This window comes from Crocodylus porosus, unplaced genomic scaffold, assembly GCF_001723895.1.
Source record: "Crocodylus porosus isolate Cpor-Errol unplaced genomic scaffold, CroPor_comp1, whole genome shotgun sequence".
Lineage (NCBI taxonomy): Eukaryota > Metazoa > Chordata > Crocodylia > Crocodylidae > Crocodylus > Crocodylus porosus.
In genome coordinates this window covers 27292714-27307310 of record NW_017728949.1, presented here as the reverse complement: position 1 = coordinate 27307310, position 14597 = coordinate 27292714, and positions in this window count along the sequence as shown.

The following is a 14597-nucleotide window of genomic DNA, read 5'->3' as shown; positions in this document are numbered from 1 at the left end:
TAAGGCTGCATGGAGAAAATCAAATTGCATTTAGAAGGTGAGAAACAGCAATGCTCTTTGGCAAGATGGAATGATTTTTAAGCCAAAAGGTGAGATCATGCTTGCATGAGGTTGCAAAAGAAAGCTTAGTCTTAAAGCTCTACAAGAGAGTTCAGAAATTTTGAGTCAGATGCTATAAGAACTGCTTTTAAGTCCTGTTTTAGGGGTGTATTTTCATTACATCATTTTGGGCATTTAAAAATGACTAGACAAAATTTTAAGAAACCTATCACCTTCCCATTAAACAGATGTAGGATTAGACCCCCAAAATATATGCCATGATCAGAGCGCGAGGCTTTAAGAATAGAAAGCAACCTCTTTTACTGCCTTCAGAGCTAAGCTGGGAGCTAGATCATGGCCACATTTACATGAGACATTGACTGTGCAGTAGCTCGTTACTAGCCTCGCATAGCAGGAAGCGAGATGTGATGCTACTGCGCAGAAGTAATGAGCTCCTGCGCAGTCAGTGTCACCTAAAAGCCCTTTGGTAATGTAACTGCACAATCATTTAGTACTTGTATGAATAAGGATTAAATGATTGTTCATTTAACGACTGAGCAGTCAGCGTCTTGTGTAGGCCCATGAGTGTCCAAAATCTGCCTCCTTGTAACTTATATTAGTTATATAGCTGGCAAAGCAGGCATTCCTGCATGCTGACATGTGGGGAGATGACACCAAGTCACTTCCTTCCCTATGCCTCAATTTCTCCATTTACAAAATGCAGATAATTAGCTCCTTTGTAAAGTGCTTTGAGATCTATGAAATTAATTGCTACAGAATAGCTAGGTATTGTTGGCCACTTGAGCTGTCTCACTAATATCAATCGAGCTACTTTGGTGAATAAGGCAATAGGGACCTGAGTCAATAAGTATAAGATGAATAATGCTAGGAATTTCATACATGCAACTTCTAAGGCTTATTAGAAAATTTAGCCACATGAGTCTTTAGGAGCAGTTCTCCCTCATGATTTTTAATGACTTGGCTTTGTTGTCATATTGAGAAATAAGTACAGCTTTTTTTTCTAATTTTTGCATTTCTTACAAGAGAGCTTAAATGAACTCAGAGCAATGTCATGATAAGAGAGAAGCTATTATGATGCTATTATACACCATCAATTATATGCTATTTCCCAGAATACGATGTTCAGTTCTGGCCATTCTAAATTCATCAGAAATTTACACGTGTGTGTGTGTGTGTGTGTGTGTGTGTGTGTAGCTAGATAGATATGTGTGTGTATATGTATACACGTATGTATGTATTGTGGATATAACTATATATATGTGTACACACATACATACATATACATACATATATATGTATGTGTGTGTACACCTATATGCATATAAGTATGCATATATATGTATATGTATGTGTGTGTGTACACATATGTGTGTGTATATGTATATGTGTATGTAAGTATTGGATTGTGGATATATCTCTATGCATACATTTGTATATGTATGTATACATATATATGTATGGATATATACACCAAGAACTATATATATCAAGAAGTGTAGTATCTCACTATATTACCTTCAGTAATACCTTCAGTAATAATGAATGGGCTTAATGCCCATATTAACTAAAGTAGTAAATATCAGCATGAGTCCTGGCTCTGACCCAGGCATGATGCCCAAGCCAGGTCATGGGCAAGGGACACCCACGAGGCTCCAGACTGTTCCAACAGTGACAGTGCAATTTATGTGTGATCTTTTTGGTTGAGGGCCATCTGTTCCTGTTGATATACCTTCTGCCACTAGAACTGGTCATGCTACAGCTCCAAATCCACCATCGTGCCTGGGTGAGTTCTCCATCTCCCCAGATACCATGTGAATGGCATCTGGACATCCAAGATTTGGAAAGAAACCACAGAACTGAAAATGGTTCTTTATGATTCAGCAAGTATTTATTGTAACTCACAGAACCAGAACATGACTCCTTTTGGGCTACACATAAAAATGGAGAAGCAGCTAAGTTTATCTCTGGTTTTCCATTTGGGCACGCTCTGTTTCAGGGCAGTAACTTCAGGAGCACTTAACTTTATTTCAGAACTTGACTGATGCTTTAGAAGGCTGAAAAGACCCAGTTCTGACCCACAGATTAATTTGTTGATTCCCTCTGATAAGGACAAGTAGCTATGGTGGATCCTTTTATAACTTTCATATCCCGTATTTCAGAGTTTTAGGGGCCTACTTGGACCCGTGGCAAAGCCAAACCAGCCTCAGAGCTTTGTTCCATTAGCATTTTAGGAATCTGAGAATAGTAGTAGCACAATGTGCTCTGGCAACACTCCCTTTCTCCCTTCTACTATTCCACAGGGAACTGAGACCTTGAGCTTGGTAGCTTTTGCATTTTGGAGAGGCCCTTGCTGGAAGGCTATCCATTCTTTATTAAAATTGACATACATTGTCCTTAATATGACTAATTAGTGGAAATCTGCATACCATGGAACTACATTTTTACTGGTGGAATAATAAGGTTAAACATCAACATGGACTGGCCTGACCTGGCCCCTAACAGGAACAGAGTCCTCAGACCCATGTTACCTCATAGTAGCACCCCACCCACCAGCACCAAACCTAACCTGCCAGTGCCAAACCCTGACTAGACTCATCTGACCTGAACTGCAAGTGGTTCCATCAGATGGTGCCAGAGGCGTAAGGTTTGACTATGGGTTACTGGAAGGGAAATTGATGGGCTTGAAGTCAAGAACAGGTTCTGGGTCTGCTTTCTCAAAGCCTAACAGATAAAAAGGAGGGTCGGGTTGTTGTGGGGAGTGGCCACCAGCCAATCAGCCCTGTTAACAGCTGTCTCCAGGAAGACAGGGAAGTTTGAAAAGCATATTGGGATGCATGCATTTAGGACCCACTGACTGGGTGTCCACAACAGTGCAGGGCACAGCAGAGCACCCAGCTTAGACCTGTAACACTTCTACAATTCTCTACCAGTAAGTCTTCCAGTTAGGGCTGTGTGAAGCTTCAGTCACTGATTTGATTCGGTGGAAATTTGGCCTGATTTGGCAGCTGAATCTCCAAATCCAAATTGAATCAAGAGCCCCTTTCATCTCTCTGAATTGAATGGGAACCCTCCAAGTCAATTCAGAGAGATTCAGAAAGATTTGATGATTTGGACATTGACACAGCTTTAAATGTTATTTCTACATACCTCAAGGTACCAGGTAGCTCGTGAATGCTGAGATGGGATGGATGGAGATGGGGCTGCTGGGGCGGATGGAGTGTTCCATGGGAGAGTGTGTGTGTGTGTGTGGGGCGGGTCCCTGGCACACTCAGTAGTGGACCAGGAAGTGGACCAGAAGCACTTCCAGTCCACTTTTGGGTCCTCCAGGCAGCGGATGGGGACCCCCTGGCTCAGTGACTGGTGACTTCTGGGTTTTGGGGGGGCATCCAGGGTCCCTCTGCAGCTGATTGCTGAGCTGCAAGAGTGTGGGGGGTGGGGTCCCCCATGTACTCGGCGACGGACCCGGACATAGACTGGAAATACTTCTAGTCCACTTCCAGGTTTGCCGCCAAGCATGTGGGGGTCCACCCATGCTCCTGTAGTATGCTTCACCTACCCCACCATCGCAGAAGTCACAAGCTGTGCTTGGTACCTTGAGGTATGTAGAAAAAACATTTAAAGTTGTGTTTATGACTGAATTGCTGATTCTCTGAATTAGGACAGTGGTTCAAATCAATGAATTGAATCACTGTCCCTGATTCCAGCCGAATCCAAATTCAAATTGAATGCAGCCTGTTTCTCACATCCCTACTTCCAGCCACTCAAATTAAACTGGTAAACTTACACAAGTTCATCTGAATGCTTGCACATACCCTATGGGCCGTGTGCTATAGTAGAGGGGGTGACCCAAAATAAAGACTTCTTATGAAGCAACAGAGCAGCTAAGTCAGAAGTCCACTTGAAACCAACAGCTCACTGGGTTACCATAATTAAGGCACTAGTTCCTATAGCCTACAGGACACAAGAAAGTGATACAGTTAGTATCATGTCTGGACTTCTTTGACCTCTCATTCTGGATGAATAACTATGATTTTACAGGTGGAATAATAGGGAGGTAGCCTTTAGTATGTATGTAGATCTGGGATTGAACTCATGCCTCATAGGTTAACTTCTCTGCTCTGAAAATCTACAGGAATTTAGGAAGATACAGAAATTAACCTTGTGCTAAAAAAATAGGAATTCTTTTTCAGACCAACACAACAAAACATTTCAACTCAAGACATTGCAATACAAAAAAACAAACAACCCCCCCTCCCTGAAACCAAACCAAACCAAACATTTTGCTTTTATTTTTTCATGTACATTTCTAAAAGCATTCTTTTCCCATGAAAAATGTTTACTTTGATTAGACCCTATTTTCAAAATGGAAATGTTTTATTCTAAACAATTTCTATTAATCATAACCTGAAAGAAATCACATATGTCTTTACATATTCATCAGTTCACAGTCTTATGAATATCGAAGAATACAGGCAAAAATATTTAAAGTTTTGCAATCTGAAATTATGTTGTTCATGATATTATTTGTGTTGAATTCTTTAAGCTCTGAACCATACTTTTCAAGTCATCATCAAAACTAGACTAAAAAGGTCCAAATCAACCTCATTGGTAATATATTACAAATTAAATTGAATTTATTTCAGTATTTTTTATAATAAATGGTGTTAATTGATCCATTTCTAAGGTAATTTATTGCACTGGTATTTTTTATTGTGTTTGCTTGAAGAGGAAAGCAAAAACTGATACCTAAGATTCAGTAGTTTTGAATAAAAACAGGAATTAATGATGATAAGGTTGGAAGTTATGAGGGGAAATGGGAATTTTTTTCCTTATGAAATGTTTATTTCTGCATTGATGAAACATTTTGAGAAATGGATATCTATAATCAAGGGAAAACATGAATATCAACAGTATTATATATAGTATCTGGTGCAACGCAGGGGTCCTTGTTGTATACAACATAGTTTTATCCATATCACTTCATGATTCTCCTCTTTTCCTCACCTGGTCTTGAATTGGATTTAACTAGAAAAATGTATTCTGAGACCTGAGGTAAACTTGCTATTGTTTATTTATATCTAGCAATTTAGGTATGCATGGCAAATTTCAAACAAATAATTATGGTTTCTCCTTTAAAAAAAACTCACAATCTAGTTTTAGACATATATTGTTATTTAATTATAAACTCGGAGTTTCCCCAATCCTTTTAGGACAGTTTAAGATTCTCAAGTTAATATCTATTATCATAATTTTCAAGATTTTCCTTCTTTCTGTTATATGATATAGTAGTACGTGTTAGGGATTGGTATACCACAGTATATTCAGAACAGAATCTCAGCAACAATCACCAGTGATTCCAAATTGTTCTCTTTATTATCACAAAGCTATGAGTCCTCTCTATAATTTGATTAATAATTCCCAGGAAAGCCCTCCATCAATTTATATGCTTTATCTCATCCATTTTTACCAGTCACCAGCTGTGTGATAGTTATCACCATCACTCTTACTTTCCCTTCAACCACTATGGATGCAATTTAAATATGGAAGAATATATTCATCTATATACACAATAAGATTTTAGTGGACCTTGTTGAAAATTTTTTATCAAAGATTTGAAAAGGGGTAAAATGGACAAAGGAGATTCAAAAGAAAACATTTTTTCCATTTGATTTGGATCAAAAGGACATTTTTGTCTTTATTTTGAATTAATTTGAAACATGTTAGGGAAAAAAAAATAATGAAAACATTGCATATGTATGTATGTGTGTATATTTCATTAAAAAGAATTCTGAGATTTTTGTCCACCCTGGATTCTTAACAAGCTAATGTAGCAATCTGAATAGAGGTAGGGTGAGAACTGCTTTTCCTTTACTACTTCTCTTCTTCTCTGGTATATAACCATCAAAGTACAGAAAATACTGTGTTACAACATGAGTGAAACCAAGAGATCATGGAAGTAAGTGAGAATTTTCACCAGTGATTTTGATGTAACCAAGATTTTATCTGTTTAACAGTAGGACAAGGTGAACATATTACTTAGTCTTTCCTTCCTGATCAGAGCATTGAACCAAAATCAACTGAATCTACCCTCTTGTTCCACAACTGATTTCCTATGCTTAGCCTGTGTTTGTTCTTTATCAGATTGCATTCCCTGAAGTTTGTGTGGTTTCAAGATACACACTTTAAGGAAATAGCTGTGTGTTGTTAAATTATGGAATCTGAAACTGGCTGTGGTCCTGATTTTCTGAATACATCACGTATCTACTAAACTGTTCTCAGTGCTATTCAGAGTAAATAATAGTGTCAAAGAGAATAAGGTGGAATCAACAACAGTGGACATAAACTGTAGAAATAGCTTCAGCTTCTTCATTACACTTTCAAGTCACATTTCAAGCCAGCTATACTTCCATTTAACTTCCATTACTCAATTGGTTGGAGTTACGTTTTTTCACATCCCTGATGGAATCTGGTTTATTACAGCATTTGACCTCCCTTCCCTTCTCAGGAGATGCTTACTTCTTGATATAAGGATGGAAATACTTAGCCACTTGGGACACATGCAACTGACTACTATTACAAGGTGAGATTCATAATATGAGATTTCCTGTTAAGTGTTTTTCCTGATACGATGAGACTCTTAAAACAATGCCAATGACAAAATGCCTTTTGAACAGCCTTACGTGAGAAACAAACATATTCTGTGATTTTGTTGAATTTTGTAATTTTGTAATTGAATAATTCTGTGGCAAAACACTATGAAGCACACTTGAGCAGCATGTTTTATGTGCCATAACAAATAGTTTTCTAAATGAGTTTTGGGGTTTTTTTTTCCATTTCCGAAGATGGCATCTAATTATTCTAAATGTTTCTGTTTATTTACAAAACACTCATAACAGCAGTTGGATTTGATACTATTTCCAATTCAATACTTCATTTAATTCATCTAGAACCAGATTCTTCCTGACAGTAATGTGTGTGTGTGCAGTGATAGCAAGGGGTAGGAGATGTGGGGATGGTGGGCTGACAGGAAAGGAGGAAGAAACCTTCTCTTCAGTCCTTCCCCCGCCTTCTATCCTCTGGGAATGAGCAACGTAATGTTGGCAGAGAAGAGACCTGATTTTACTTCTGCTTCTTATATGCTCAGATCCTTGAATCTTTTGGCTCCATAGGTGGTAAGAAGGACATTACTACAGATGGTCAGCAATAGTCACAAAAAATTAGTCTGCTTGTGCAAGAGCTGATGATCTGGACTTTCATTTTCAAAAAGCATGTTGTTTGGTTAAGAAGACACATTAAGAATAGTCATTTTACTAAAATATTCTGTCCTTAATAGTAAAGTGTCTTCAGGTTAGTAAATCAGAAATAATTTTAAGCATCTCTTTATTTTATACGTTACGTTGTTCCCTTCTTTTTTTGCAATATGTAAAGATTGTGCAGTTAAACGGATCTAATCAGTTTCACTTTAGCTTTTAGTTCAGTTTCCCTATCCAGTTCTGGAACATCATTTTACATGTCAAGGCCAAGAGAATGCTTAAACTAATTTGGGGCTTCCAGTAAGTTGACACTATACATTTAAAGTACCTCTATTCCAATAACAATGGGAAATAAACTTTTATCAAAAAGTTTTTTAAAATACCTTGGAAAGATGTGTAACATTTTATAGAAACTATACTTAAAAACAACTTAGTGTAGCACATTACAAATATCCAAAATTCAAATTAAATTTTCTTCCATAAATTATAACCAACGAACTAAAGAATACAAATGCTTTTGCAGCATCTGTTGTTTTAGACTGATATTATCTTGTCATGATTATTATATTCATCATCCATTTTTCTCTCATCTTTCAGGGGAAGTCTACACCACAGTCATAGTGTGTCCTGGTAGGGATGCCTCTGAGCACAACTGCCCACATGCTCCTACTTAGATCCTCCAAACCTAGACTTGTCTGTGAATTCCTATGCACCTGTTCTTGGCAACTTGGTCTCTCAGGGGACCAAGACAAGCCCTCAGAGACCACACTGAAGTCTCTTCACCAGGGTATTTCTAGGTTGGAAGTATGCAGGCAAGGAGTGGGCTGGGCATCTCCTGGCAGATCAGACCACAATTCTCTGCCAGCATGAAACTCTCTGTTCTTTAATGTCTTCCCCTGATCTGCTTGGTTAGAGGTTTCCAGCCCTGCTATATAGTAAATAGTCACATTCACACAGTATGTAATTCAAAATATGGCTCATTTGAAAACTGAGCAATGTTGTGTCTGCCTATATGGCACAAGCAAATCAGTGGCTGACTTTATTTCCTGTTGATTAAGGGACAGACAAGAGATGTCTTTTGCCATAAACAAACATTTAAGAGGAACTTGTTTACTGTCAACTGTCATTAGGCTTCCAATGACTAAATTAAGCCATCCCCTTCTGCACAAAGACAGTTTTCTCTTCTAAGAATTTACACAGAACCATCTCCTCAAAATTAAATCCTTACAGTTTAAATTTCTTTCATGCCATCCTTTTTAACACATTAAATTGAGACTTGGTCCCTTATAAATGAATACTTTCTTAGTAGGTAGGGTCAGAAGGGACCTGAGCAGAACATCAAGTCCGACCCCTGCCATGGGCAAGAAAGGATGCTGGGATCAAACGACACCAGCAAGGTGATTATCTAGCCTCTTTTTGAAGACCCCCAGAGTAGGAGTGAGCACCACTTCCCTTGGAAATTTGTTCCAGATCCTAGCTGCCCTTACTGTGAAATAGTGCTTCCTGATGTCTAGCCTGAGCCTACTCTCAATCAACTTGTGGCCGTTATTCCTAGTTACTCCTGGTAGTGCTCGGGGGAACAGGGTCTCTTCTGTTCCCAGCAGGTCCCCCCTGGTAAGTTTATAGATAGCCACCAGATCCCCTCTCAGCCTTCTCTTGTGGAGGCTGAACAGGTTCAGGTCCCATAGCTTCTCTTCATAGGGTCTGTCCTGCTGCCCCCTGACCATGTGAGCAGCCCTCCTCTGGACCCTCTCAATGCTGCTCACATCCCTCCTGAAGTGTGGCATCCAGAACTGGATGCAGTACTCCAACTGTGGTCTGACCAATGTCACATAGAGGGGGAGGATCACCTCCTTGGACCTGCTTGTGATGCGTCTGTGGATGCATGACAAGGTGCGATTAGCTTTAGCGACCACGTTCTCACACTGGTGGTTCATGTTGATCTTGGAATCAATAATGACTTCAAGATCCTTTTCTGCCTCTGTGCTGATGAGAAGGGAGTTCCCCAGCCTATAGGTAGGCTTCTAGTTCTTTCTTCCTAGGTGCATCACTTTGCACTTGTCAGTATTGAATCCCATCCTATTCTCATCCACCCATCCCTGTAATCTGTCCAGATCTAGTTGTAGCCTGTCCCTCCCTTCTAGAGTGCTCTCTCTTCAGAGCCTCTGCAGCTGTGTCGGCTCCCTTCGCCCTGCCCACTTGCTTCTGTGGGATCTGCTGCCGACTCCGCCACTGCTGCCTCCACAGCCAGTAAGTGTAGGTAGGGGGGCATGTGTGCTGGATGGCACACATGCGCCCACTCTGCTCCCAAGCACTGACTGCCAGTGGCTAAGGCAATAGATACTGACTTTTGCAAATACAGGTCTGGAATCTTATCCGAGTTATAAAAGCATAAAATCAGATATAAATGCATAAAATCAGAGTGGCCTAATAGAATATGGCCCATCATAATTGTAATGGACACACTTGGACTCTTACCTTGTAAATTACATTGGAGGTTGCTCATAATTCTCATTAATCATTGATCATCATTTAATAGGCTTGTGCGAATAGGGAACTATTAGATTCAGATCCAGATTCAGCCGATTCAGATGCCAGAGATTTGAGTTGGAGCTCCAAATAGTTTTTCTGCTTTGATTCAGTTGAATCAGCTCTGAAACTTCGGAGCCGATTTGGAGATTCAGCCATAGGGTATAATGGGGAATCAGTGAAATAGCTATAATTTTGTTTTTTCTCTGATTCACATGAAACTTGCAGGGTTGGTAGCGTCTGCTGAGAACACGAAGCCTGCCAAGTTTCAAGGTGATAAGTGCAGGGGTTCTGGGAAACTGTACCTCAAGCTGCTGACAAACAAAACTCATGTCGTGTGTGTGTGTTAAGCCACAGTGGGGTGAAAACTGCAGGGTGGTAGCCACTGCTGAGGCCAAAAATCTTGCTAAGTTTCAAAGAGATAGGTGCAGGGGTTTCTGGGAAACTGCACCTCAAGCGTCTGACAAGCAAAACTCATGACATAAGTGACAGTCTGTGTGTGTGTGTGTGTGTGTGTGTGTTGAGGTGCAGCGGGGTGAAAACTGCAGGCATGCTAGGCCCTGATGTGGCCATGAAGCCTACCAGCTGTCAAGGAGATGGGTGTAGGTGGAGTCTGGCTTCTGAGGTCCTGCACCTCTGGCTGCTAACAGGCGAAACTTGTGACATGGGTGCTTGTGCAACTGTGTCTCTCTTAGGGTGCAGGGGGGTGAAAAACACTACTGCAGGCATGCTAGGCCCTGCCAGGCCATGAAGCCTGCCAGCTGCCAAGGAGATAGGTACAGGGGGAGTCTGGCTTCTGGGGCCCTAGACCTCTGGTTACTAACAGGTAAAATTCATGATGTGGGTGGGTGACATTGTGTGGGTGTTAAGGTGCACCCTCACTGGCACTGGGGTCTCTACACAAACAGTAGTGTGCCCCAGTGAGGTCTCCTCCCCTACAGTCTCAATTCAGTCCACCACTTTACATGACAACAGGTTAAATAAGTTAGTGACTGACTGAGCACTAGCAGTAGCAGCATCTCAGGTAGCCAAACTATCAGAGAGCCCTTCTTTCCTCTCAGGTAGGAGCTGCCTCTTCTCTAGCATGTGTGTTAAGGTGTACTTTCACTGTGTGACTCTGTGTGTGTACTTGTGTTCAGATACACCCTCACTGGTGCTGGGGCCTCTGCACAACATGGCAGTGTGCTCCAGGGCGGCCTTTTCCCCTACAGCCTTAGACCAGTACACCCCTGTAAATGACGGCAGGTCAGAATAACTTAGCTGGCTCAACACCAGTAGCATCAGCAGTACCCAAATGTAACTTCCTTTTTTATAAAGGAATTGACAGCAAGAAGTAAAGATGTTGTGTTGGATATATGATGTTACTCATGGTGTGTGATGGCTTATCTTGTATTTTTGTCTATATGTTTATTATGAAAAAAAAAAGAATACTTAAAAAAATATAGGAAGCTTTCGGGTTGAAAAACCCGTTGTCAGGCTGAGGAAGTACCTGCAGTTGGTGCGTCTCCTGGTCCTGAATGGAAGGAATAGTGAAGAAGCCAGAGGCTGGCCTGGCACACAGTGCAGGCAAGAAAGCAGTCAGTGAAAATGGAAATGGAGGCATCAGAGGGTGAGGGACAAGCTGGGGTGGGGTGTAGGGATGGGGGAAAGGGGATGTAGCAGTGCAGGTGAAAGTGCAGAGGTACCTGGGGAGTCAGATGTCTGGCAGGTTACAGTGTGCCAGAATTCCACTGTCTAATCTATATTGAGTCTATGAGTTTCTGTACCTACTATCTAGGAGGCTGATGAAGTGCAGTTCATAGGCCCAGCTCTCAAAAGTGGTTTGTACATTCAAACAAGCACCTAACCTCATCACCAAAACTGAAGCTAATTTCCTACAGCTCAAAACCAAAAAACCTGCCAACTATCTCCAGTACCCCCACAAACTGCACACCAGAATCTATCAAAGACAACAATATCCAACTATCTTGGGTCTCCTCCTTCCCCATAGCTCCATCCCATACATCCACGTTTGTCCTGGCAGGGGAATGAGCTTAGCAGGGACATGTTCTTCCCCTGCTGGCTGGTGATGGAGTTAGTGCCCCCGCCAGCTGACAGTGGGGCATTACCTGGCTTTTAAAAAAATCAAAAAAGGAAATCAGTGCAGCTGGAGTGAGGAGAGTGGCACTCAGTCTGTCTGCAGGTGGGAGGCTCACCTTCAAGAACACCAGCTGCTCCAACAAAGCAGGATCCAAGCAGGTGTGGTGGGATGTCGCAGCATTCCCAGTGATGCTGAACACCCCACCAGTGTTGCTTGGAACACTGGTTGGTGGACAGGACAGGTGTTGCCAGGCAACTGTGAGCAGATCTTGCCACACCTGGCTGTGGCTTGCCCAGTTGGCTAAGGGATTACAGTCCAGTGGCTCCAGATCCTCAGTGAGATAGGTAGCCACTGTAGCCTTGGCGCTTCCTGCCCGAGGCTGGGGTCTGGTGCATTTGGACCCCAGCATTGAAGCCATGCCCATGGCCTACTTTGGCAGTGGCTGGCATGGAGGAGACTGGTTGGTGCTGGTGCTGGGAGTGCTGACGTGGGAAAGTGGATGCCCCTCTTCCACATCTCCTTTCCTCTGCACTTTGGCCTCTCTGACTTTGTTGACCTGCACCTGCATCCAGTGATTGAGGGTTTTGGTGCTGCCAACGCACATGCTCCCCTTCACCCTCAGCTCACACATGCCCACCATCATGTGGACTGTACTGGACTGCAAGGGATCCAGCCATGTCCTAATGCCCTTCTTCAGCCACCTCACCAGTGCCTGCACATCTGGTGACAGTGGCTTGCCCCAGCCAGGAACATTGATCCCCTGGAATTTCTCCATTTGGTTCTCTATTTCCCTCACTGGGGGGGGGTCACCTGGCTGAGGAGGGCATTGCCAGTGTGAAGGGTCTTGGTGGCCTCGAGGAAGGGCTTGAGGACCACCAAGATCTGGGAGATGGTACCCCACTCAGCTCTGTTAAGGAGGACACTGATCCTGATCTCCCCAAGCAAGACCATCTCATGGATAGCCTTCCATTACTCTGCCAGCATTTCCAGCATCAGGTATGTGGAGTTCCACCAAGTCTCCACATCCTGCTTGATTTTGTGCTGTAAAATGCTCAGCTCTTCCCGTTTCTTCCACAGCATCTTGCCTCCCTTGATGCTGTGATGGAAGTAGCCTGCCACCTTCCTGCATTTTGAAATCAGCTGGCTTGTAGCAGTAATGGTGGCAGCACAATCACCAGCAGCCCTGTCCCCCTCCAAGACATCCCAGGATATGAGGTGCAGCCTGTGTGCCACACAACAAATACCAACAAAGTTGGCATCATGGACAGCCATTGTCGGTGACCATAAACCTGTGGGTGAGCTCGGCCTGCCCAGTGAGCCACCCCTGCACTATGCGGTTCATGGCCTCAATGATCTCCCTTACTGTGTGGGACTCATCCAGCACTTCAGACTGGAGGAGAGCCCACTGATGGCCTGACTGATCACACCAGTGGCCTGTGAGGGAGATGTAGGCATGATGACCACACTGGCTTCTCTAGATGTCGAAGGTGAAGTGCAAGGCTACCTGCAGCCCTGCTTTACGGAACTCCTCCCTCAAGTACCCCCTGCATGCCTCATACACAGAGGGCACCACCATTCTGGTAAAGGTGGTGTGTGCAGGCACTTTGTAAGATGGGGCCAGAGTCACCTGAACCTGGCTGCTCAACTAGGGAGAAGGGCTGGCTATCCAGTGCAAGCATCTCCCCTATGGTCCGGATGATCTCGCTTGCCTTTGCACCTTGCCTCCCTCTGTCTGCAGCTTTCCCCCACTGTTCCAGGGTGGCCTGACTCTGATTTGGGGAGAAGGGGGCTTTGGAGTGAGTGGGGGACTTCCTTTTTGACATGCTTGCACTGGTGCCAGGCTGAGCAGCAAGAAGAGCAAGGGGGTGCTGCCTCCTGAGATGCAGCAGCATTGCTATGGTGGAAAAGTATTTTACATCCTTGCCCTGGCTGATGTGCCTTCGGCAGTGCTGGCAGATAACAAACCTTGCATCATCTGCTAGCTCAAAATGCTTCCATACTATGCTACTCACCACAATATTCTACTTCTGGGTTGAGGGTGAGGCTGCTGCCTTATCCCACTCCTCAGCAACCTGAGGCACAACAGCAGGAGGAGCTGCCTCAGCTGAGCCACTTGCCTCCACAACCTCAAACTCCTCCTAAGTGCTGCTTTCCAGAGACCTGAGTCTAGGGGAACTTTAAGGGGTGTGAAGCACAAACTCTGATCCCCCCTCAGTCCCCAGAATTGCTTGAGCCAGGGTGCTCAGTACCCCTGGTTCCAGCTCGAGCTCCTCTTCTGGCAGTGGGAGGCTCACACTGATAGATGACACTGAGGTGGAAGAGACAGTGATTTTGCTGCTGGTGCCTATTTCTGAACTTAGGGGAGGTGGTGCAGGTGCAGGGACATCAGGTGCAAACACTACTTCCACCTCCTTGCTTCCATTGGCAGAAGAAGCACCATGGCTGCTTGGGAAGAGAATGTGTCTATGTTTGTGTCCTCGCTTGCTCGGAGGAGGCCGCTGCCTGGTGCCGGGCCGGGTCAAGCCCCCGCCCAGCCCCCCAGGGAGCCCCGCAACCGGAGCCGCGCGAACAGGCTGCGTAAACAGGCGCTTGAGTTAGCGCGGAGTTCGCGCAGGGGAGGGCGTGGGAGGGCACGAGACCCTGCCTGCGACCCCCCCAGAGTAGTCAGCCCCAGC